We start from the raw sequence: 24,005 nt of genomic DNA, 5'->3' as shown, positions 1-24,005 counted from the left end.
TGGATCCTATTGGCTAGTATTTTGGTGAGAATTTTTGCATCCATGTTCATCAGGGATATTGGTCTGTAATTCTCCTTTTTGATGGGGTCTTTGTCTGGTTTGGAGATCAAGGTAATGGTGGCCTCATAAGATGAGTTTGGAAGTTTTCCTTCCATTTCTATTTTTTGGAACAGTTTCAGAAGAATAGGTATTAATTCTTCTTGAAATGTTTGGTAGAATTCCCCTGGGAAGCCATCTGGCCCTGGGCTTTTGTTTTTTGGGAGACTTTTGATGACTGCTTCAATTTCCTTAGTGGTTATAGATCTGTTCAGGTTTTCTATTTCTTCCTGGTTCAGTTTTGGTAGTTGATACAGCTCTAGGAATGCATCCATTTCTTCCAGGTAATCTAATTTGCTGGCATAGAGTTGCTCATAATATGTTCTTTTTTTTTTTTTTTTTTAAAGATTTTATTTATTTATTTGAGAGAGAGAGAGAATGAGAGACAGAGAGCATGAGAGGGAAGAGGGCAGAGGGGGAAGCAGACCCCCTGCTGAGCAGGGAGCCCGATGTGGGACTCAATCCTGGGACTCCAGGATCATGACCTGAGCCGAAGGCAGTCGCTTAACCAACTGAGCCACCCAGGCACCCGCTCATAATATGTTCTTATAATTGTTTGTATTTCTTTGGTGTTGGTCGCGATCTCTCCTCTTTCATTCATGATATTGTTGATTTGGGTCATTTCTCTTTTCTTTTTGATAAGTCTGGCCAGGGATTCTTTTAATTCTTTCAAAAAACCAGCTCCTAGTTTCATTGATCTGTTTTACTGTTCTTTTGGTTTCTATTTCATTGATTTCTGCTCTGATCTTCATTATTTCTCTTCTCCTGCTGGGTTTAGGCTTTATTTGCTGTTTTTTCTCTAGCTCCTTTAGGTGTAGGGTTAGGTTGTGCATTTGAGACATTTCTTGTTTCTTGAGAAAGGCTTGTATGGTTATATACCTTCCTCTTAAGACTGCCTTTGCTGCATCCCAAAGATTTTGAACAGTTGTGTTTTCATTTTCATTGGTTTCCATGAATTTTTGTAATTCTTCTTTAATTTCCTGGTTGACCCATTCATTCTTTAGTAGGATGCTCTTTAGCCTCCATGTATTTGAGTTCCTTCCAATTTTATTCTTGTGATTGAGTTCTAGTTTCAAAGCATTGTGGTCCGAAAATATGCAGGGAATAATCCCAATCTTTTGGTACCAGTTGAGACCTGATTTGTGACCTAGAATGTGATCTATTCTGGAGAATGTTCCATGGGCACTAGAGAAGAATGTGTATTCCATTGCTTTGGGATGGAATGTTCTGAATATATCTGTGATTTGGTCCAGTGTGTCATTTAAAGTCTTTATTTCCTTGTTGATCTTTTGCTTAGATGGTCTGTCCATTTCAGTGAGGGGCGTATTAAAGTCCCCCACTATTATTGTATTGTTGTCAATGTATTTCTTTGCTTTTGTTATTAATTGCCTTATATAATTGGCTGCTCCCATGTTAGGGGCATAGACATTTACAATTGTTAGATCTTCTTGTTGGATAGATGCTTTAAGTAGGATATAGTGTCCTTCCTCATCTCTTATTATAGCCTTTGGTTTAAAATCTAATTTGTCTGATATAAGGATTGCCACCCCAGCTTTCTTTTGATGGCCATTCGCATGGTAAATGGTTTTCCACCCCTTCACTTTCAATCTGGGGGTGTCTTTAGGTCTAAAATGAGTCTCTTGCAGACAGCATATCGATGGGTCTTGTTTTTTAATCTAGTCTGATAGCCTGTGTTTTTTGATTGGGGCATTTAGCCCATTTACATTCAGGGTAACTATTGAAAGCTATGAATTTAGTGCCATTGTATTGCTTGTAAGGTGACTGTTACTGTATATTGTCTGTGTTTCTTTCTGGTCTATGTTGCTTTTAGGCTCTCTCTTTGCTTAGAGGACCTCTTTCAATATTTCTTGTAGGGCTGGTTTCGTGTTTGCAAATTCCTTTAGTTTTTGTTTGTCCTGGAAGCTTTTTATCTCTCCTTCTATTTTCAATGACAACCTAGCTGGATATAGTATTCTTGGCTGCGTATTTTTCTCATTTAGTGCTCTGAATATATCCTGCCAGTCCTTTCTGGCCTGCCAGGTGTCTGTGGATAGGTCTGTTGCCAATCTAATGTTTCTACCATTGTAGGTTACAGATCTCTTCTCCCAAGCTGCTTTCAGGATTTTCTCTTTGTCTCTGAGACTCGTAAGTTTTACTATTAGATGTCAGGGTGTTGACCTATTTTTATTGATTTTGAGAGGGGTACTCTGTTCCTCCTGGATTATGATGCCTGTTTCCCCAAAGGAGGGAAGTTCTCTGCTATAATTTGTTCCAATATACCTTCTTCCCCCCTCTCTCTTTCTTCTTCTTCTGGGATCCCAATTATTCTAATGTTGTTTCATCTTATGGTATCGCTTATCTCTCGAATTCTGCCCTCATGATCCAGTAGTTGTTTATCTCTATTTTTCTCAGCCTCTTTATTTTCCATCATTTGGTCTTCTATATCAATGATTCTTTCTTCTGCCTCATTTATCCTAGCAGTTAGTGACCCCATTTTTGATTGCACCTCATTAATAGCCTTTTTGATTTCAATATGGTTAGATTTTAGTTCTTTTACTTCTCCAGAAAGGGTTTCTCTAATAACTTCCATGTTTTTTTCAAGCCCAGCTAGTATCTTTAAAATCATGATTCTGAACTCTAGGTCCAACATCATACTAATGTCCATATTGAGTAGGTCCCTGGGAGTTGGTACTACCTCTTGTTCTTTTTGTTGAGGTGATTTTTTTCCATCTTGTCATTTTGTCCAGAGGCGAATAGATGAATGAGAGAACAAAATGTTAACAGGTTACAACGTCTCCAGAAAATATACTCTAAACAAATCAGAATAGACCTGAAGCAGGGGGAAAAGAAAGGGAAAGAAATAAAGAAGAAAAAGAAGAAAAAAAAAGAAAAAGAAAAAGAAAAAGATAAAAACAAACAAAAACAGGACAAAACAAAACAAAAAAAAAAACAGAATATGATCAAATATGATCAGGCTGGTGCACAGATCAGTGCCACACACTATATTCTGGGTGTATTTTAGTCTGTTAGAAGAAAGTGCCTCCCAAAATTTTAAAGAAAGAAAAACTTATATATGTACAAAAATAAGGGTTGATACAATGAAGGGATGGAAAATGACTGTAAAGATGAAAATTATAAAAACTTTATAAAAGGAATTGATAAGAAGTTGTTTGAAAAAAGAAAGAAGTGGATTAAAAAAAAAAAGAAAAAAAAAAGGGAGAGAATGTGATCAGGCAGGAGCCTAGAACAAAACCATACACTAGAGATTAAGGGTATATTTTGATCTGTTAGAAGAAACTGTATCTCAAAATTTTAAAGAGAAAACAACTTATATATATATGCCAAAAATAAGGGTAACTACCACGAAGGGATAGAATATGACTCTAAAAATGAAAAATAAAATATATATATATATATATTTTTTATTTTTTTTCTTTAAAGATTTTATTTATCTATTTGACAGAAACAGAGATAGTGAGAGCAGGAGCACAAGCAGCGGGAGTGGGAGAGGGAGAGCAGGCTTCCTGCCAAGCAGGGAGCCTGATGTGGGACTTGATCCCAGGACCCTGGGATCACGACCTGAGCAGAAGGCAGCCACTTAACCGACTGAGCCACCCAGGCGTCTCCCCAAAAAAAAAAATTTTTAAGGGATTGATAAGATGTTGGTTGAAAAAGGGAAAAAGAAAAATTCAAAAAAAAAAGACAGTTAAAAAAAATTAACTTTGAAAGACTAAAGAATCATGGTAAAAAAGCTATGGATTCTATGTGCTGTATTCCCCTAGCACTGGAGTTCTGCCATTCTCATTGATCGGTAAACTTGGTCTTGGCTGGCTGTTCTTGCTGATCTTCTGGGGGAGGGGCCTGTTGCTGTGGTTCCCAAATGTCTTTGCCAGTCCGGGCTAAGTACTCTGCTCGGGTTTGTTCTTGGAGGTTTTGTTCCTTGCAAGCTTTCCATAGAGCTTTGGAGGACGAGAGTGAAAATGGCGGCCTCCCAATCTCCACCCTGGAGGGGCCGAGAACTTGGGGCCCCACTCCTCAGTGCACCCCCAGAGAAAAGCAGTCGATCAATCCTGTCTCCTTGGTCTCTGGCCGCACTCCGTGCTCACCCAGCCTGTGACCCAGCATTTCTATCTCTGGTGCACGACCCCGTGTGGAGTCTCCAAACCCAGCAGATCCCTGCAGTGCGCTCCTGCGCCACTCCTCCGAGGGGAGGAGGGGGTGTCTCCCTGGATCTGCTGCTTGTTGGGTCCCTGCTGGAGGAGCAGTGACCCAACTGTGCCGGGCATCAGGGTTTATGGCAACTCTGAGCTGAGAGCCTACTCCTCGGCTCCTTCTCTTCAGCCGGCTTCCCCACTCCGATACCTGGGAGCTCTGCCACACTCAGGCACCCCCGGTCTTTCTGTGACCCTGAGGGTCCTGAGACCACACTGTCCCACGAGGGTTCCACCCCCCACTTAGCCACTGGAGCGATGTCCCTCAGCAAAGCCCACTTCTAAAAGTTCCGATTTTGTGCTCCACTGCTCTATCACTTGCCAGAAGTGGCTGATGGAGGCTCCCTCCCCCAGTTGTCTATCCTCTGGAATATTGCCTCGGATTCACTTCTCTGCACATCCTACCTTCCAGAAAGTGGTTGCTTTTCTGTTCAGAGTTGTTGCTATTCTTTTCTTTGATCTCCTGTTGAGTTCGTAGGTGTTCAGAATGGTTTGATCCCTATCCAGCTGAATTCCTGAGACCAGACGAAATCCAGGTCTCCTACTCCTCCGCCGTCTTGCTCTGCCCTCGCCACAGCCATTTCTACCCTGTGTTAATACTCTCTCCAGATTAAAAGTTCAGTATTTAAATATACACAAATATATAGATATTCTGTTTGCATTATTCATTTATAGCTGCCACAATATGCGCTAAATCTTTTGAAGATAAAAATAATGACATATTTTTCTTCTATACTCTTAAATGTATTATTTGGCTGCATGTGTGAATATGCTAAACTAACATATTGTAAGCAACTTCTGATGAACTTTACTATTTTAATCAAGTTTGAATAGAATAAGAATAAAGAATAGAGAGCCTATAAATATGTGTGTGTATAAACACACATAGCCTAGTGTGCATGACAATATATTTGAAAGAACTTGAGATTTGGTGATTAAAATGATTGGAGTTTAAGTCACCAATCTATCACACACTAACATAAGTGTTGAAGATTCTCAACTCTAGTTTGTCTTTTGTGAATGAGCAATATTGTTACACATATAATAGGATGGTTGTAAAGAATAAATAGGAGAATATATTAAAAGTTCCTATGTGCCAAAATGCCAGATGGTTTCAAAATCATTGTTTTCTCCATTCCTCTAACAATCAACAATATAGTACACATCAACCTTCCAACTAACATAAAATATGCAATTAGAAAAATATCATCCTTTTAAGATTTTTTTTAAATTGATACAACAATTTTCTAGTCTATGGCACTTATCTTCTTCACCATTTGGCTTTTGGTTATGTTAATAATAATCTTGCCAGTTTTTTAATCTCCATTTTATCTGCAAAAACATGAAAGGTATTACTTCCATTAAACCAAATCAAAAAAGGAAGTAAGTGGAAATAGCCTGTCATTATAATGAACATAGGAATCTGGAAGTGATAATTGACAAATATGGTGGTCCAGATATACATATACATTTCTAAAGACATGTGCTAACAAGAAATCTTGTATAGAATGCAATGAATTCAACCTCATGCTATGATCAGTTCTTCAAAGCTATTACCATATTATAGATTTAGATTAACATTGCTATCAACTCAATAATTTGGAGCATTTTCACATATAAAAATCTCAATTTTTTACAACCTCTCTGTGAATAACATAATCATTTTTCTTATAAGGGAATTTTTTTTTCCTTTATCAGAGCTTCAGGAGTGGAACTAGATAAGAACTGAAATACCTCCTCCCTTTTAGCCTTGATATTTACTTTAAGAATTCAGGTTCCAAGTGTATAATTGATCTCTATTGCCTTCCACATAACCAATTTTGATCAGTATAAAGAGCCCATTCAAATTCTACATAAACATACTGACATCAGTTGCTAATGGATATTTTCTGTATACCCTTGGCACAATGACAATTTAATTTTCACAGAGGCAAGCAAATACCTAATCATGCAAACATCCAGTCTTCTAATCAGCTGGTTCTTTGGGGTTGGGGTATATTAGAGAAACAACATTTTATCTTGCATAACAGATGCTGTCTCCTATAGAAATATGACAGAATCATTTCTTAAACTCAAAAAAACAGGTCAAGGTCCTAAAAATATCATCCTGGCTCTATATTACCTTTAGTAAATGTTTTCCTGTTAACTGTACAACCTTAAATGATTAATCGATCTCCAGGTGATTACACTGGAATGTTGACACCTAATATAGATGATAGGTCATAGCTAAATGAAGGAAAGGGGAGGTTGCATTTAGAATATTTCTGCTTAGAACATAAATATTTATATGAGATACATCCTCTAGCCCCAAGGGAGAGTTTGCCTCCGTTCTTTCCTTATGTTGATTTTGATAACAACACAACACAATGACTTTAAATGACACACTTAAATGATAGAGTCTTTTTTGGGGGGGTGGGGAGGGGAAGACAATTAGTTTAAATATGATAATCATATGTCTGAATAAGACTTTAAAGCCTGAATACCCTGAAACCCCTGAGGCAAATCTAGATTTGCCTTAAGGTTCAATTTTTAGGAAGCTTCTAATTCAGGGGACAGGGTTCCTACTGTACAAGTTCTGGTGGTGGATAATATTGTTCCAGGATGTCTTCATCTTGGAAAACTTTTTTGGAAGTGATAAATCAAAATTAGAATTTCCTTTATATATTTATTTTACTCTCCTTTACTTTTTTTTTATTTTTTTATTTTTTTAAAGATTTTATTATTTATTTGAGAGAGAGAGAATGAGAGAGAGAGAACACATGAGAGGGGATAGGGTCAGAGGACGAAGCAGACTCCCTGCCGAGCAGGGAGCCCCATGCGGGACTCGATCCAGGGACTCCAGGATCATGACCTGAGCCGAAGGCAGTCGCTTAACCAACTGATCCACCCAGGCGTCCTATTCTCCTTTATTTTTAGTTTTTTTTTAAGATTTTATTTATTTGACAGATTGAGAGAGAGAGCATGGGAGAGCACGTGAGATCACGAGCAGGGGGAGCAGCAGATGGAGAGGGAGAAACAGGCTCTCCACTGAGCAGGGAGCCAGATGCGGGGGCTCCGAACCCAGGACCCTGGGATCATGACCTGAGCTGAAGACAGACGCTTAACCATCTGAGCCACCAAGGCGCGCCTACAAACTTTTTAAACTGTTGAAATTGATATATATATATTTTTAAGGAAAATGCACATTTTGGTTAGAATTTTGTGAAAATTTGTCTTGCACATTTTCATGGGATTAAAAATTGTAAAATTCTTCCAAAGGTAAGTTCAAAATTTGTGTCAAACTTTAAAATTATTCAATTTGACCCATTATTTGACATAAAACTATATACTAAAAATATGACATTGTAAAAAAAACCAAAAAAATAAAAATATGACATGGTTATATAAGTTCAACATTAACATGATAGAATAGTATACAGACTATAGAAATCTTATTTTTCAACAAATTTTTTTATTACATTTGTATAAATGTATGGAAAATAAAGCACAGTATCAAATATCACCCCCTCAGAGAAACCCTCAGAAATATAAACATAGATGTATAATAGTTATCCATAACCAGCCTTGTCATCTATTTTAACTTTCTTTTTAACAAAAAGTGCATGTTTCCTTCCTTACTTTATTTTTGCTCTCAATGAAATTTGAATTCCATGAGAGAAGGTGCTTTTAGTTTAACCTCAATATTCTTAGCAGATACTCAGAAACTGGTACATGATAGGCATTCATGCAATAATTGTCATATTAATGAAAAAATAAAAATTAACAGTATATAAATTTGGGAGTGGCAAACTTTTACTCTATAGTTTTCTGAGGTGTTTTTTCTTTTGGCAAATTATTCTACAGGACAATCTTTCATACTGTAATTATAAAACTATATGTTTGAAAAAGGATAATCTTTCAAAAAGACCTCTAGTATCTAATGTTGTTGTCTTTTTTTTTTTTGTCAAATTGGAAATTTTTTTCTTAATATAAGGGATGTCTAAATCTTAATGCAGCTATTCCATTATCAGAGCAAGAACTCTGTCTCTTTGTGTTTACTCAATTTCTACCATGTTTTTGTTTTTACTTTTATTTTTTGTTTTACTTTTTACAGGAGACAATTCTGTGGTATGAGGATAAGTTTTTCTATAGCTCTGGAATGGCGCTCCCGAGTATGCTTTCTGGAATGTCAATTTATTATTGATTTCTAAGACTGTGCTAGTGAATTTGGATGACCTAAAGCACTGTTCCTTTTTACTCTACTTTATGGTGTTTCTACTTTGCTTAGCTGAAAATCCCAGATGGCACAGAGGCACACTGTTAATTCTCTAAAACACTGTTACATAACAAATGAAATTTCACACAAATTAACAAAGAATTCTTGCTTTAATTGTATGGTCAAAAAGAAAAAAACACCATCAGCTTCATTTATTCTTTGCCATTACAGATTTTTAGAATGTTGTAACTCTCATAGGTAAGATTCTACTTTTAATTATGTCTTTGATATCCCGAGCATAAAAGAAGAATACCTACAGTTTATACCATTGTGCCATCTGCCATTTTGGCATTCAGATTTTCAGATTTTATGTTACTTTCTTTAGTACACTGTTTCATACTCCTCCCCACCTCACCTAGAAACTCTAGTTGTCTTGTTTGTTAAGCCGAGCGTGGGAGAGTGAGGGAGATCAAAATATTTTAAGTGGCCTGTCCCTTTCCTTGTAGAATTTCCATGGTTACAAGTAGATTACCCTAGCTATTTCAAAAGGGAAAAAAATGCCCGTGAGCTATGGGCTGTGTGGACTAGAAGCATGCTGCAATTGTCAACAGTTCTAGGCAGTTGCTGTAGGGCAGTTTTTTTTTTTTTTTCCCAGCTCCCATCATATTAACATTTTTATCCAGATGATTATTGTTTTGTGGGGGCCTATATTATGCACTGTAGGATGTTAAGAAGCATCCCTGACTTCCATCCACTAGACACAATAGCAATGCCCAGTCCCCTAAATGACAACCAAAAATGACTCTAGATACTGTCAAATTTGCCATGGGTGGCAAAAAATCTTACCCCACTCCAGCTGAGAACCACAGCTTTAGGTATTAAAACCCAAATACAACAACACCAGCAACAACAACATTTCAGAATCATCAGGGTCTTCAAAGTAAGGGCAAAATCAGTTAAAGGAGATGCCAGCATTATTTCATAGCCAAAAGTATTCCTCAAATGTGGGGCCAATTAGAAGGTGTAGGCTCCTGGTTTTCAAGCTTCAAGGTGGGTATATCTTATCTAGGTGTTGCTTTAAAATGAAGATGTCCATGAGGCATGGGGTGGCTCAGTCAGTTAGGTGTCAGACTGTTGGGTTTCAGCTCAGGTTGTGATCTCAGGGTCCTGAGACAGAGCCCCATGGAGGGCTCCAGGTTTGCTTAAGACTTTCTCTCCTTCTCCCTCTGCCCTCCCTTCCCCACTCACTCTCTCTCTAAAATAAATAAATAAATGATAAAAAAAAAATGAAGATGACTGGACTCCCACTTCTAAGAAATTCTAAATCAATAGCTTTTCAATGGAGTCTATCAATTGGGTATTTGTTACTCAACTGTGGAATCTATAGAATCACAGGGGAAATGAACTAATGCACAGAAAGTTTAAGAAATTGGTTAAGTGTTGATAAAAATCAAGATAAAAATTTGTGTGGTGAAAAAAAAAAGTAGGCCAGAAAAGAAGGTTCAGAGAAGAAATATCCTACTCTAGTGGGTAGGGAGGTCCTTTTATTTGTTGTTTTTTCCTGTACATAAATAAGTCTCAACAAATAGGTTTTGCCTATTTTCCTTTGAATTAAATGCTTATCTAGGTCCTTGAGGTGATTTAGAAATACGAGTCATGCACAAACAATGAACAATATTGTTGTGGGGAAAATTGTGGTTATTACCTTGAGTGGTAAAATGTTCTCTTGACCACATTTAAAGTAACAGATGGTGAATTGTCTTTTATACAAAACATTAGTTACAAGCCATATCTAGTCACTGAAATAGATTTTGATGTTGAAAAGATGTAACTGATTGCAGCATTTACCAAGTTAGTTATTTTTCCATGGGACATGAAAAGAAACCTATGGAGGCTTTATATTGATTTTGTCTGGCCATTCTCAGGAAAGAACTTATGGACTAGATCTGGAAGTATTCAGTGTTCCTTCTCAAACCTCTGCTGACACAATCTCATCAGTTCTTTGCAAACAGTGATTACCAGACACAATCATTTCTGTCAGCTGAATGAGTTCTTTTAAAAGAAACATTACCCAAGCTGTTTCTTTCATGCTTCTTTCCCCAGCAAATAGTTACACTGAAATTTCAACAAAGACAACTAAAGCCACATTGAAGTGATTCTTTAAAAAGATAGTGGACAAAAACTGTAACAAGTTTTCTTATTCTTCAACTTGTTTTTCAAATTCAAAAGGTTCCTTAAAAGTCAAACATCATGAAGGTAAAGGCTGATTTTAATGTTTTGTTCGCTGCTGTGTCCCCAGCAGTTAGAATATTTAAGGCCTAGAAGGTGCTGAATAAATATTTCGCTAATGAACAAATAAACAGAAACTCATTGTGTTGAATTTGAAAGGAGAGAAGTCTTCAAGCTTTCTCTTAAGCTTCTGAGCAGACTTGACTTACAGATAAATACATTGTGCTTTTATTTAAGGCCAACCCTTCATTTTGTGCCTATCTCCTCATCTACCTAAAGCCTTTGATTCCTACCCCCCTTCATGCATCATTGTCACTTTCTGTCTCTAGTGGACCATTCAGAAAATACATATACAGGCTGCCTTATAAGCTTCTGGGGGGCAGTTGGTGGGGGGGAAGGAAAAAGATATTATAAAAGGAAGAAAAAAAAACCCAAAAGACACCATCAAATCCAAAAAAGCACTGTCTTGTGCTTACTTCATTCTCCAACAATATTCCTATTTCTTTTCTCTTTACAAAAAGTATTATCTGCTATTTCAGTTTTCATTCATCATACCTATTTCTCTCTGATCTTGTGTCAGCAAATACCCATATGTTGCTAAATCCAATATTCAGTTCCCATTCCTCATCCTCCTTGATCTAACAGAAGCATTTGATAAAATTAATTACCCTCTCCTTAAAACACTTCACTTGGCCTCTAGTATGGAGAATTATTGCACCTCACCACCGACAGTTTCTTCTCAACATTTTTTCTTGGTTCTCTTTATCTCCTCAACTTTTTAAATTTAGAATGCCCCAGGCCTCATTCTTTGGATGTCTTTTCTTCTTTATTTGCATTCACTATTGTAAAATCTCATCTCTTTTCCTGGCTTTCAATATCACCTAAACACTTTTCATCTGCATAAAGAACTTCCCTATGAATTCCAGGCTGCCTCATTGCAATGACCACAAAGGACTCTGCCTAATTTCTGCTTAATGTTTTGTTCGCTGCTGTGTCCCCAGCAGTTAGAATATTTAAGGCCTAGAAGGTGCTGAATAAATATTTCGCTAATGAACAAATAAACAGAAACTCACTGTGTTGAATTTGAAAGGAGAGAAGTCTTCAAGCTTTCTCTTAAGCTTCTGTGCAGACTTGACTTATAGATAAATACATTGTGCTTTTATTTAAGGCCAACCCTTAAACCGTTTTAGTCCTCAGTTGGCGCCAGCCTTCACAAAAGGATATATGACAGCTACCAAAGCATGCCATGTGGAGTGGCTTTTCAGGGAACTCCTGAAGTCTGAGTAGCATTCCTCACAGCAGTTGACACAGCTCAGGTTCAAGGAAACTATCCTTTCCAGGAGGGTGCATGATTAACTTAGCTTTTAAAACCTCATGTACCATGGGAGCTCTATTTTTGTAACAATTCAACAGGCATAGTTTCCAGGGTCTCCATAAGGGGCATGCCCAATTACCGCACTCATTGCATTTAGGGAAGCACAAAGCTATGCCTTCCTTTAAAGTAGTTCTCCCCGTCCAGATGCAGTTTACTAATCATGGTTATTTTTGCCATAAGCAACATTGCTTTGTGTGAAATTTCATTTGCCCAGGTGCCTGGGTGGCTCAGTCACTTTAGCCGTAGGCTCAGGCTCAGGCTCAGGTCATGGTCCCAGGGTCCTGGGATTGAGCCCTGCATTGGGCTCCCTGCTCAGTGGAGAGCCTGCTTTTCCCCATCTCTCTGCCACCCCCCCCCCCACTCGTGCTCTCTTTCTCATGTGCTCTAACTTAAATAAATAAATCTTAAAAAAAATAAAGTTCATTTGCCAAAGCCACCCACTGACACACATATAGTTAAAAAAAAAATTTACATTTATTGAGTTTGTTGCAAAAAAGGGCACACCTGAGGATTAATGGGGTGTCTCAGAAAAGGACAGTTAAAGAGAGGTACTTTTAGGATTTTGAGCTCTAGAATTAGTCATAGAATGGTGTCGGTAGGGATTTGTCAGTCTTTGCAAACTAGATGGTTCTGGACTAGTCAGTGGCCTTGCCTTTAGAATATATGGTTCACAGAGAGTGGTTGCTAATTCAATTTGTTCATGGTCTTATCTTGTAACACAGGGTTCTGAACGAGCTAGTGTTAAGAGTTTGAGGATAGAGTTTGTTATGATCATCATGGTTTTGGTTTGGTATATTTCTCTGTTTTATGTACCATACTGCAGTCTGTTTTGAAATAATTTAGTTTTGGTTTCAATTTTCAGTTCCACCTACTGTCTGTCAGTATATTAACACTTTATCATTAGTAACACCATTAGCATAATTATTCATATCAGGTTTCCAGGAAAACAAAAATAGAGAGTTAAACAAAACTTAAATTCTCATACCCAGCAGGAAAAGGTCTGTTAATCCTCTCCCACAATGTCAAACTGCCTACTTTACATCTCTCCGTGGAGGTTGACCACATATAATGGTTTAAATTTAACATTTCCAAATTTAATATTCCATCCTTCACCAGAGAACAAACATACTAACGAACAGCCAAACCAAACAAAATATAAACAGTCCAAACCCTGCCTCTTCTACAGTCTCCCTCATTGCATTCACAGCCAAGTCCATGCTTTAAATTTCACAAGTTAAAACCCTGAAGCCCCTTTCTCTCACAGCTTATATTCAGCTGAGTATCATATTCTATTAGCTTTACTTTGTAAGCAGATCTAGAATTTAACTTCTCATAATTTCCATCTTGCCTGGATGTTGGATCTCATGATCCAATCCTTCCCCTTCAGTCTGTTGTAAATGACAGCAACAGTGATTCTTTTAAAGTACAGTTGGACTACTGCTCTTCTCAGAAGTCTCCAGTTGCTTCCTATGTCACTCAGAGTAAAAGCCAAAGTCCTTAAGATGACTTTCAAGGTCCCAGGGAAAGTCGCCTCCATAACTTCTTTATCTCTTAACTTCTCTGCCCTCCTCCATTCCCCTTCAGCCACACTGGCTTCCTGTTTTTTCTGGAAAAAGCCAGGCTTTCTACCTGGGCAATTCTTCCAGATTTCCACAGGGCCTTCTACTTCATCTCCTTTAAGACATTGCTCACTGTTTTCATCATCCTGCTTCCCACAGTCTCTCCCCATCTGTTCTCACTGCTTCTTTCTCCTACTTAGCACTTATATAGTTTATTATTCATGTTGTTTATTCTGGTTTTCTGCGCTAAACTATATCTCTTTGAGGGCAGAAATTTTATTTCTGCTGTATTCATCTTATGCACACAGGACCTACAACACTGCCTGGAACCCATTAGACAATAAATATCTGCTGAGTGGATTTGTTGAAACTAAAAGTGTGTATGAAGTGTTTATGGTATAAGGGAAATACGACAATAGCCAAAGCAGATTTGCAGCTTTAGATGTCAGGTAAATTGAAGGGCTATTTATTATTGTTATTTTTGCTGGTGTATAATATAATATTTATCAGTGTCTTTATATAGATGAGCATGCACATAATATTAGTTATTATAATTGGGTGTTGCACAACATTAAAACAACCGTTGTCTATCACTGTCATATGTGACTGTTAGAGGAAAAGAGAACCTCTTGATACAAAGGAAGACTATTTATTATTAGATCCCATTGAAGTTACGATTTTTCTGGGTTTCCAACACAGATAGTAGACCCATGTTATGAGAACGTGTATAGTGCCTGCGTGTGTGACTGTAGATGCATGTGTGAGCACGAATATGTGACAAAATTGTTGATGTAAGCATTCAAAGGGCAAAGGAAAAGGTGAAGAGATCTAAATAGGCAAGCAAGTTTTAATTCTGGCAATATGGAGGCTGGTAATAAGGTTGTCTACAGCTGTCCGAAATAGAAGAGTAAATAAGTACTCTGATCTGAGGTTTGATACCATCATAATACATTTAATGATTCATCTCTTCATCTGAACTTGGAATGTTTCTGAGCATATTGAGTATGCATTGTTGAGGGCAGAATTTGAACAAGAAGGATCAGCAATGGAGCCTACATATCCATATGGTTTACGAAAGCAATTTTTGTAGGCAAGCAGAGTGCTCTGCCTTCCAAAACTAGGTTTCCTTCTCATAACAGATTAATAGTGGTATATCTATGGGCTTCCATAGAAACCATGACATATTATAAGTATGGACTCCATTATTCTCTGGATATAGATCTTAATGAGCTCTTGCTTCCAGAGAACATGATGCATCTGACAATCCAGCTAAGACCTCGATACACTGTATATACTATATCATGGGCATTTTTCTTGTGTTGCTGTCACATACTATAGCCACAACCTCAATTAAAGTTATAGATTGCTTCTAAGCATTGTTCAGTGGTACTGACTCAAACTATAGCACAGAATGCTCTCATTAATACCTTGATCAAATTGAGAACATACATATCAGACATTTCTGCACTGAAGGTATTACTATACCTACTGGGATATTGCATAATTTGATTGACAGTAATTGCTGCCATATGCTTCCAATTATCTAATTAGTAATTGCTACCACATATGCTACCAATTACATAAAACTAGCACCGCTTTAGAGCCTCCATTCAAAACTGTCACTGAATCTTAGGATGCCATACTTCGTTTGCTTTGAAAAAAATGCTTCTTGAATTTCTTGTATATGTGGCCTAGGATAAGTTTTATATTAGGCGATAAAAATATTTCTTAAGTTAACATGCTTTTAGTTAACAAAATTATTGAAAACAAAAACTGAAAAGTAAAAGAGATGAAATGAGACATTAAAAGTAAACTTTCAACCAATCTCAATATTAAATTAACAATCTATAACACTGAGGTTTCTGCCTCAGTTCTTTTAATTATGAAAGGGGATTAAGGAATTATTAGAATGTCATCTTTTTTTAAAATTCGTTCATTTATTGAACAAATACTAATTAAGGATCATTGCATTCAAAGTGCTAGATATAAAGGCCATGGGAGATAGAGAGATAAAAGGCAAATTTGACTACAATACAGAGGACACAAATATACACAAGTATAATGTTACAAATCATGATCTAGAAATTTAAAAAGAAAGAAATACTAAGCTCTATGTTCATTAGAGATCACCTTTAGGTCTATGAAGAAAAATACAATTAAACTGATGATACAAAATTGCAATTCATGCTTGAAGAATAGATAGGGTTTCATCTGGTAGAAATAGAGGCAGATGAAGGTTGCTACACAAAGTGGGAATAGCAAAAGCAAAGGTAATCCATTTATATATAATAAAGTGACAGTGAGCCATATGTCCAGCCCAACACCTCAGCATGTCAAACAGTGAAATTTCAACAGTCTGCAAATATAATGCTGATTGTTCGAAGGCTTTCTCCATTTTGTTTCTATTGTGTCTCTATCAAAAATACATAGCTGACATTTCAAAGCAATATCCAGTACAATATGTAATACGAAACCTAAAGATTGCCAGAAATCTTTGGGAATAGTAACATAGATTCATTTTTTTCTAAGTTTTTTTGTTTTTCTTTTTTACTCATATCCACTCATATAATTCCAGTAAACCAAAGCTGCCCACTACAGTTCTATCATTTCCCCATTCCAATTCATATTTTATGTAACTTCTAGATTAATCTTTTAAAAAATAATTTATGCAGTTTCATTTTTAGAACAGTTATGTTCTACTGTGAGGCAACCGGGAGAGTCATGGCCTTTGTAGACAAGACATATTGCATTTACCATGCCATGGTCCTACACAAAAGACTAAAATGGCTTGCTTTTGCCTACTACAGTATTTTCCAATATTGATTCAATACTGAATCATAATATCCTGCAAATGTGTATTTTTAATAAATGCATTGGGCATTTTGTTATAAGCATGCTGATGAAAAATGTCTATTGGATCAAGTTAATTTACAATTCTATCTATGTCAATATTACTCACCTGTAGTATACCTTTTTCAAAATTATCTCGTCAAATCACTATCACGGGGTGAAACATATATATGTAAACCTAATTCAATCCAACCACTGCAGACCTCATTCTTTCCTTTTCATATAGCAAATTACTACCTAGTTTTCAAAAGGCATCTCAGGCATAATCTCTTGCTAGTACTCTTCCTCATCTAATTAATAAGGCCAACCTAGGCCTGTGCAACTTTCAGCCTCATACACAGTTGGTTATGCCACTATAGAGTCTATATTAAATAAACCAATCCAGTGTCAAATCGGATAGATAAAATAAAATAAAATTTAAAAAATCAGTGCATAAAATCCAGCTAAAGCTAAAGCTAAAAACAATGCTGAAGACCTTATGTAGATGGAATGACAGTGTTGAACAATAATTTGGACTTGCAATAAATGAGCATCTTATGATTGATAATGAATATTAAATGGCAATCTATATTCCTATACCTTGGACAATTGCTTCACCCACTGAAAGGCCAAGTGGGTGAAACAGTGCATTCAAAAAGAACCTGTAACATAAGCGCAAGTATACTGAATACAAGACAAGAGAAGAATGAACCCTGGTACACTGTTGGTGGGAATGCAAACTGGTGCAGCCACTGTGGAAGATGGTATAGAGGTTCCTCAAAAGATTAAAAATAGAACCATGATATGATCCAGTAATCACACTACTGGGTACTACTGGGTATTTACCCAAAGAATACAAAAACCAATTCAAAGGGATACATGCACCCCTATGCTAGCAGCATTTTTTAACGTAGCCTAAATATGGAAGCAGCCCAAGTTTCCATCAATAAATGGACGGATAAAGAAGGTATGCCATATTTATATATATAATTGAGTATTATTCACCATAAAAAAAGAATGAAATCTTGCCATTTGCAACAACATGGATAGAGTTAGAGTATAATGCTAAGTGAAATAAGTCAGTCAGAGAAAGACAAATGCCATATGATTTCACTTGTATGTGGAATTTAATAAACAAGACAAATGAACAAAGGAAGAAAAGAGAGACAAACCAAAAAACAGTCTCTCAGCTATAGAGAACAAAGAGATGGTTAGCAGAGGGGACATGAGGGGGGGGATGGGTAAAATTGGTGACGGGGATTAAGAGGACGTTTATCTTGATGAGCACTGAGTAATGCATGGAATTGTTGAATCACTATATTGTACACATCAAACTAACTTAACACTTTATGTTAACTACATTGCAATTAAAATGAAATAAATACAAGACAGGAGAAAAGTTAAAAGAAACACTCATTATTTGATAATGACGACACACAATTTCAAGAAATTTGGAAGAGCAACAAGTACATGAATATTGAGGGTATGGCTATGGACTGAATTGTGTCCCCTCAAAATTCATATGCTGAAGCGCTAATCCACAATATGATGGTGGTATTTGGAGGAAGGGTCTTTGGAGGCATTTAGATTTAGATGAAGTCATGAGGATGGGACCCTCATAAAGGGATTAGCACCCTTATAAGAGACACCAGACAGCTTGCTTTCTGTCTCTCAATTTCTCTCTCTCTCTCTGTCATGTGAGAACACAGCAAGAAGGCGGCCACTGCAAACCAGGAAGAGAATTCTCAACAGAACCTGATCATGCTGGCACCTTGATCTCAGACATCCAGCCTCCAGAACTGTAAGAAATAAATTTTTGTTGTTTTAGTCACCCAGTCTATGGTATTTTGCTTTGACAGCCTGAGCAGACTAATACAGCTGTATACAATCTTGGATATGATAAAGGCTCTATAGCAAATGTGCTATATGCTCTTTAAGAAAATATTAAACTGAAAACATAAAAAATATAAACAACACAATTCCAGCAATTGCAAGGAAAAATCATCAGCTGGATGGAATGGAGAGAGCAGAATGTCTGACCTGCCATTAGGAGAGACACACTTTTAAATAAAAGCAGATGGGCCACAGAAAATCATGTTGTAAAGATACAGCTTTAACAACAAACCAAAAAACAAACCAAAAAATTAGTTTATACACTGGTAAGCAAGTAACACTGGCTGACTTAAGTTCATGAGTGTACTGCAGGAAATTACGGGAATCACATATATTTGAATTTCCAGGGTTTTCATTTTTATTTCAAGGTGCCAACTACATATTAACATATTTGATCAATTTGTAATGCATTCAAATTGTAATTTATATTTTGTTACCAAAGCATTTTTTTAAAAGACACGAGATACTATTTTAAATTCTTTCTTCAATATCAGTAGATCAGCATTAGCTTTTTAGCTCTACTTCTGCAAGAAAACAGAGGCTTCTTAAAGTGTTCCTAAAACTTAACACCTCAGACATTGTAAAGGATTGTTGTTTTAGTTATCATAAAATGATTTTCAAAGGTTAAGTTGTCATTGGGGATAAGCATTCTACATAGTGACACCTAAGTTAGTCTACTTTTTTTAAACACAGAAAGCAGCCTATATGGAAAAGCCTGTGAAAACTACCTGAAGATAAAGCACAAAATAATAAATTAGGCTCTAAAAATGCTATATCCTGATTACAACTTCTGATATTTTGTCCAGGAATTGAAAGAATCTGAAACATGCACAACCTTGCAGTCAGCATTATTCTTTGTGGAAGAAGTAAGTCCCTTGTTGGCAAAGTGGTACAAATAAGCACAGGAGCTATAAAACATGGATTCTGTTATGAAAACCCAGGCTGGGAAGATTGGAAATGCACTCTCTATTTGGAGAAATACAAATTAAGTGCATAGGTTAAAAAAATTAATAATGCCTATTGTATGTAATGGCTTTCTTTTTCATGTGAAAATTCAAAGAAAGCATAATTCCTTATGGTCTCTTTTTATGTATCATTTTTCATTTGTTGTTATCACATGTATTATAACTTTCCCCTTTTATTCATCACGTCTCATGTTATGAAAGTGTATTGACTGGGTAGTATCAAAATTTAAAAAGCATTATGTTTATGAATTAGATGAAATTGGATTAGGACAAATTGTATTCATTGAAAAATTTCTCATTCCCAAATGAGTACAGCAAAAGAAATATGAGCCTGCAAAAGAAATTAAAGGGAGCTTTGTATTATAATCCAATAGGTTCTTCATTTTTAAACATTTTTAAACATGCCAAAGGTCAATCCTGAGCTTGCTGAATCTGAAAACAAAGTTGGAACAAGTGGCATGAGGAAAAAAAAAAATTTTTAAGATTTTATGTATTTATTTTATGAGAGAGAGAGACAGAGATAGTAAGAGAGAACATGAGCAGAGAGAGGAGGGAGAAGACTCCCCGCCGAGCAGGGAGCCCAACACAGGGCTCTTTCCAATCCCAATCCCAGGACCCTGGCATCATGACCTGATCCAAAGGCAGACACTTAACTGACTGAGCCATCCAGGCAACCTGAGGAAAAAAATTCTTGAGCCAGATTTTATAAAGATATAAAGGGAGAAAATCATTAATACTACATGTCTGTAAACATAGCTTTTATTTTGTTGCTTGTGTTGGCTGTGCTGTTTCCAGATTTCCTTTTCTCTGATATATTTCTTCTTTTTAACGGGGGAATGTTTTGACTAGTAACACGTAAACATGAGGTCTACAATTCCTTTAGATCAAGGATACACAGGCTAATTATCAGCATTTTGCCTCACTCTGAAAGTCTTCATTTTCTTTTGCTTTAACTGTGGTTATTTTCTTTTACTGTGATTTAATGATTTGAATAATTCAAGATCCATGTAAATAAAAAACTGAGAAACATTTTCATTTTGTTAATAGAGCTATTTCTCAGAATTACTTGGTTAAATCTAATTCATGACTGAAAAACATTTTTTTAAATCGAATTGATGGGGCTCTATTAATGGTATACCTTTTACTATAAATAATAAAACAACCAATTATTTTTTAAACTAATGTATTTTTGCCAATATTTTATGTAAGGTAGTTCTATAAGCTCAAAAAGTATTAGGTAAATATTTGAGTAAGAATTATTTAAAAATTCATAAAATATGGTCTAATTGGCACCAGGTTTGACAGTAAGTGTTGGTGTGTGTGCGTGTATTGTATGTGTGTGTTTGTGTGTGTGTATTTTAAAGGGGAATAGGAGGAAAGAGGAGAAAGACTTGTAGAATCATATACTACTGAATGGTATTTTGAAATATATATATATATTAAAAATATAAATATATAAATATATATTTTAACTCACTAAACACTGTACATAGGAGAAATACTCAAATAGATTTAGTGACTATACTTAATATCACAAAGGCACTCAGTTTGCTGATAGCTAATGATTTGCAGAAATTACTGAAATTTGCCAAAGCAAATACTGGAAAAAAGGCCTCACTGAGAGTACTGTCTTGAAGAAAAGAGGGCACTTTAGCTAATGTCTCTTTTTCTGATATAAGATGTTGGAATATAGAGTCCATTTACTAAGCACACCAGGATGTCACAGAAGGGAAGGGAAAGGATGTGGCTGTGTTTTATTTTTGACATTAGCTTATCTTTGTAATAAAGAACTCTTTCCATTTAGACTTTGAATTAATATACAATAGTTTCACTTAAAATAACTAAATTCACTAGGTACCCCGAGGAGTCATAGCAAGATAAAAAGTGTCAGGGAATCACATGTTGCTGAGGAATAAGAACAGTCATGAAATGGTTCTGCCCAAGGCTCTTTCCTTGACCACTTAATTTCTTTGCAGGGGGTTTCCACTGGGTTTAATTCAATGACAGTGAAATTTTCAATTTTGCCATGTTAAATGATTACAAATTGCTTAATATTTTGGTAAGAAAGTGTCCTGGTAAATTAGGAAACTCCAGAATAAAAACTCATGTGAGGTACTAGCTAGTAATGCTTTAGGCAGCTGTTTGAGTCTGAACCTAGATGGGGAGTTTCTCCTCTCCTATTCTACTGCTTTATTTTTTGGTCATTTAACTTATTTTTATTACTAATTTACATACGTTAAAATTTGTTCTTTATGTTATACAGTCCTACAGGCTTGACAAATGCATAGAATTATGATCTGTCACCATAGGCATGATATAGAACAGTTCCATCGCATTAAAAATTCCTCTCTGCATCCCATTTTAACCAACTGCTGCCTCTACTCCCTATCATTGGCAACCACTGATCTGCTTTTAGTCCCATAATCTTGCCATTTCTAGAATGCCAAACAAATAGAATCATATAGTCTGTAGTCTTTTGGATTTGGCTCCTTGCACTTAGAAACATGTATGTTGTTGCATGCATCAATAGTCCTTTCCTTTTTATTGCTAAGAGCTATTCCAATATATAGAGGTATCATAGTATATCCATTCAGTGGTTAAAGGACATCTGCGTTGTTTTCAGATTTTGCCAATTATATATAAAGTTGTTATCAACATTTAAGTACAGGTTTTTGTGTGAACATAACTTTGCTTTTTGTTTTTGTTTTTTTTCCCAAGTAAATCTCTAGAATGAGATAATTTGGTCATGTAGTGTGTATTTAATTTTGTAAGAAGCTAGGAAACCATTTTCCAAAGTTGCCATACAATTTTGCATTCCCACAGCAAATTAGAAGAGTTTCACTTGCTCCATGTTCTTATAAGTACTTGGTTGGTCAGGTTTATATTGGTTTTAGTCATTTTAATAGGTATATATTGGTATCTCATTGTGGTTATTTGCATTATTTTCATTTCCCTAAAAAGATACAAAGTTCAGCATTGTTGTGAAGGTGGGATTGACACTCTTTCCACTCTCTATGTTCTGAATATATGCCGGAAGTCTCTGGGTATTGCTTTTGACTTCTTTCTTTTTATTTTTTTAAGATATTTATTTATTTATTTATTTATTTATTTATTTACTTACTTACTTACTTATTTGACAGAGAGAGACACAGCAAGGGAGGGAACACAGCAGGGGGAGTGGGAGAGGGAGAAGCAGGCTTCCCACTGAGCAGGGAGCCCAATGCAGGGCTTGATCCCAGGACCCTGGGATCATGATCTGAGCCAAATGCCAATGCTTAATGACTGAGCCACCCAGGAGCCCTTTGACTTCTTTCTTACTGAAATAAATGGCAATAAATTCTTAGGGGAGTTCAGTGTTTAAATATCACCAGATCCTTAAATTAATGTTGATAAGGCAATGTGATATATTTTGTCATCGTTTCTTATGTAAATATACTTTTGACATACTCAGTCCTAAGTTGCAGTGCTTAAAAGAATTAATTTCCCAGCTATGGCAAAATACATGAGGGAATTTGACGAGGAAGTAGAAAGTTACAAGACAGAATATTTTTCTCATCCAAATAATGAGAACAAGCCAGATAAACTACAAAATCAGAGTTTTCATTGTTGTTTTTTAAAAATCCTTTAAAAAGAAACCCAGAAAACAAAGATATCCAAATGAACTAAATTCCAGAGAATGACATCCCTTCCCAGGGGAGAAGAGAGCCCAATGCAGGGTAATAATCAGAAAGGTTCTTAGACGTCTTTATCTAGAGATGACATGATTGTGTACATGCAATATTATTTCAGATCAGCAAAGATTTTTTTTTTTTTTAAGATTTTATTTATTTATTTGACAGAGAGAAACACACTGAGAGAGGGAACCCAAGCAGGGAGAGTGGGAGAGGGAGAAGCAGGCTTCCCGCGGAGCAGAGAGCCCAATGCAGGGCTCGATCCCAGGGCCCTGGGATCCTGACCTGAGCCGAAGGCAGACGCTTAACGACTGAGCCACCCAGGCACCCCAGATCAGCAAAGAATTATTAAAGCTAATAAATTAATGTGACCAAATAGCAGAAAACAAAGTCAGGATGCAAAATCATCTGTACTACTATATAATCTAGAAACAAACAACAGGGATAAGGAACACAAATATGATTTGCAGTAGTTTTTAAAACATAACAAATTATTGTGAATAATGTAACAAACTACATCCAAGATCTTTGCATTAATATCAAAACATATGCTTGGAGATATTGGAGAAGATGTAAATAGAGATATATAATTATATACATGATTTAAAAGAATCTAATGTTAAGATATCCATTCTTCCCAGGTATATTTATATTAGATTTCAATGAAGTCTAAGCAAATACAGTAGTAGACTCTTTGAAAAAAAATATAAGTTGATATAAAAATTTATATGGAAATGCAATTATTTAGCATATTCTAAATAATATTGAAAATGAAAAAAGATGAAGAAGACACAAATAGAGAAAAATATCTCATGGGGGCCCTGGGTGGCAGAGTCAGCTAAGTGTCCTACTCTTGGGTTCAGCTCAGGTCATGATCTCAGTGTCATGAGATCAAGCCCCATATTAAGCTCCAAGCTCAGCGAGGACCCTTCTAAATTTTCTCTCTCCCTCTCTCTCCGCCCCACTCTGCACTTGTGCTCTC

This window comes from Mirounga angustirostris, unplaced genomic scaffold, assembly GCF_029215605.1.
Source record: "Mirounga angustirostris isolate CCGP_5_RB_7025 unplaced genomic scaffold, mMirAng1.0.hap1 SCAF_8, whole genome shotgun sequence".
NCBI classification, from domain to species: Eukaryota; Metazoa; Chordata; class Mammalia; order Carnivora; family Phocidae; genus Mirounga; species Mirounga angustirostris.
Note: the sequence above shows the minus strand (reverse complement) of the source record.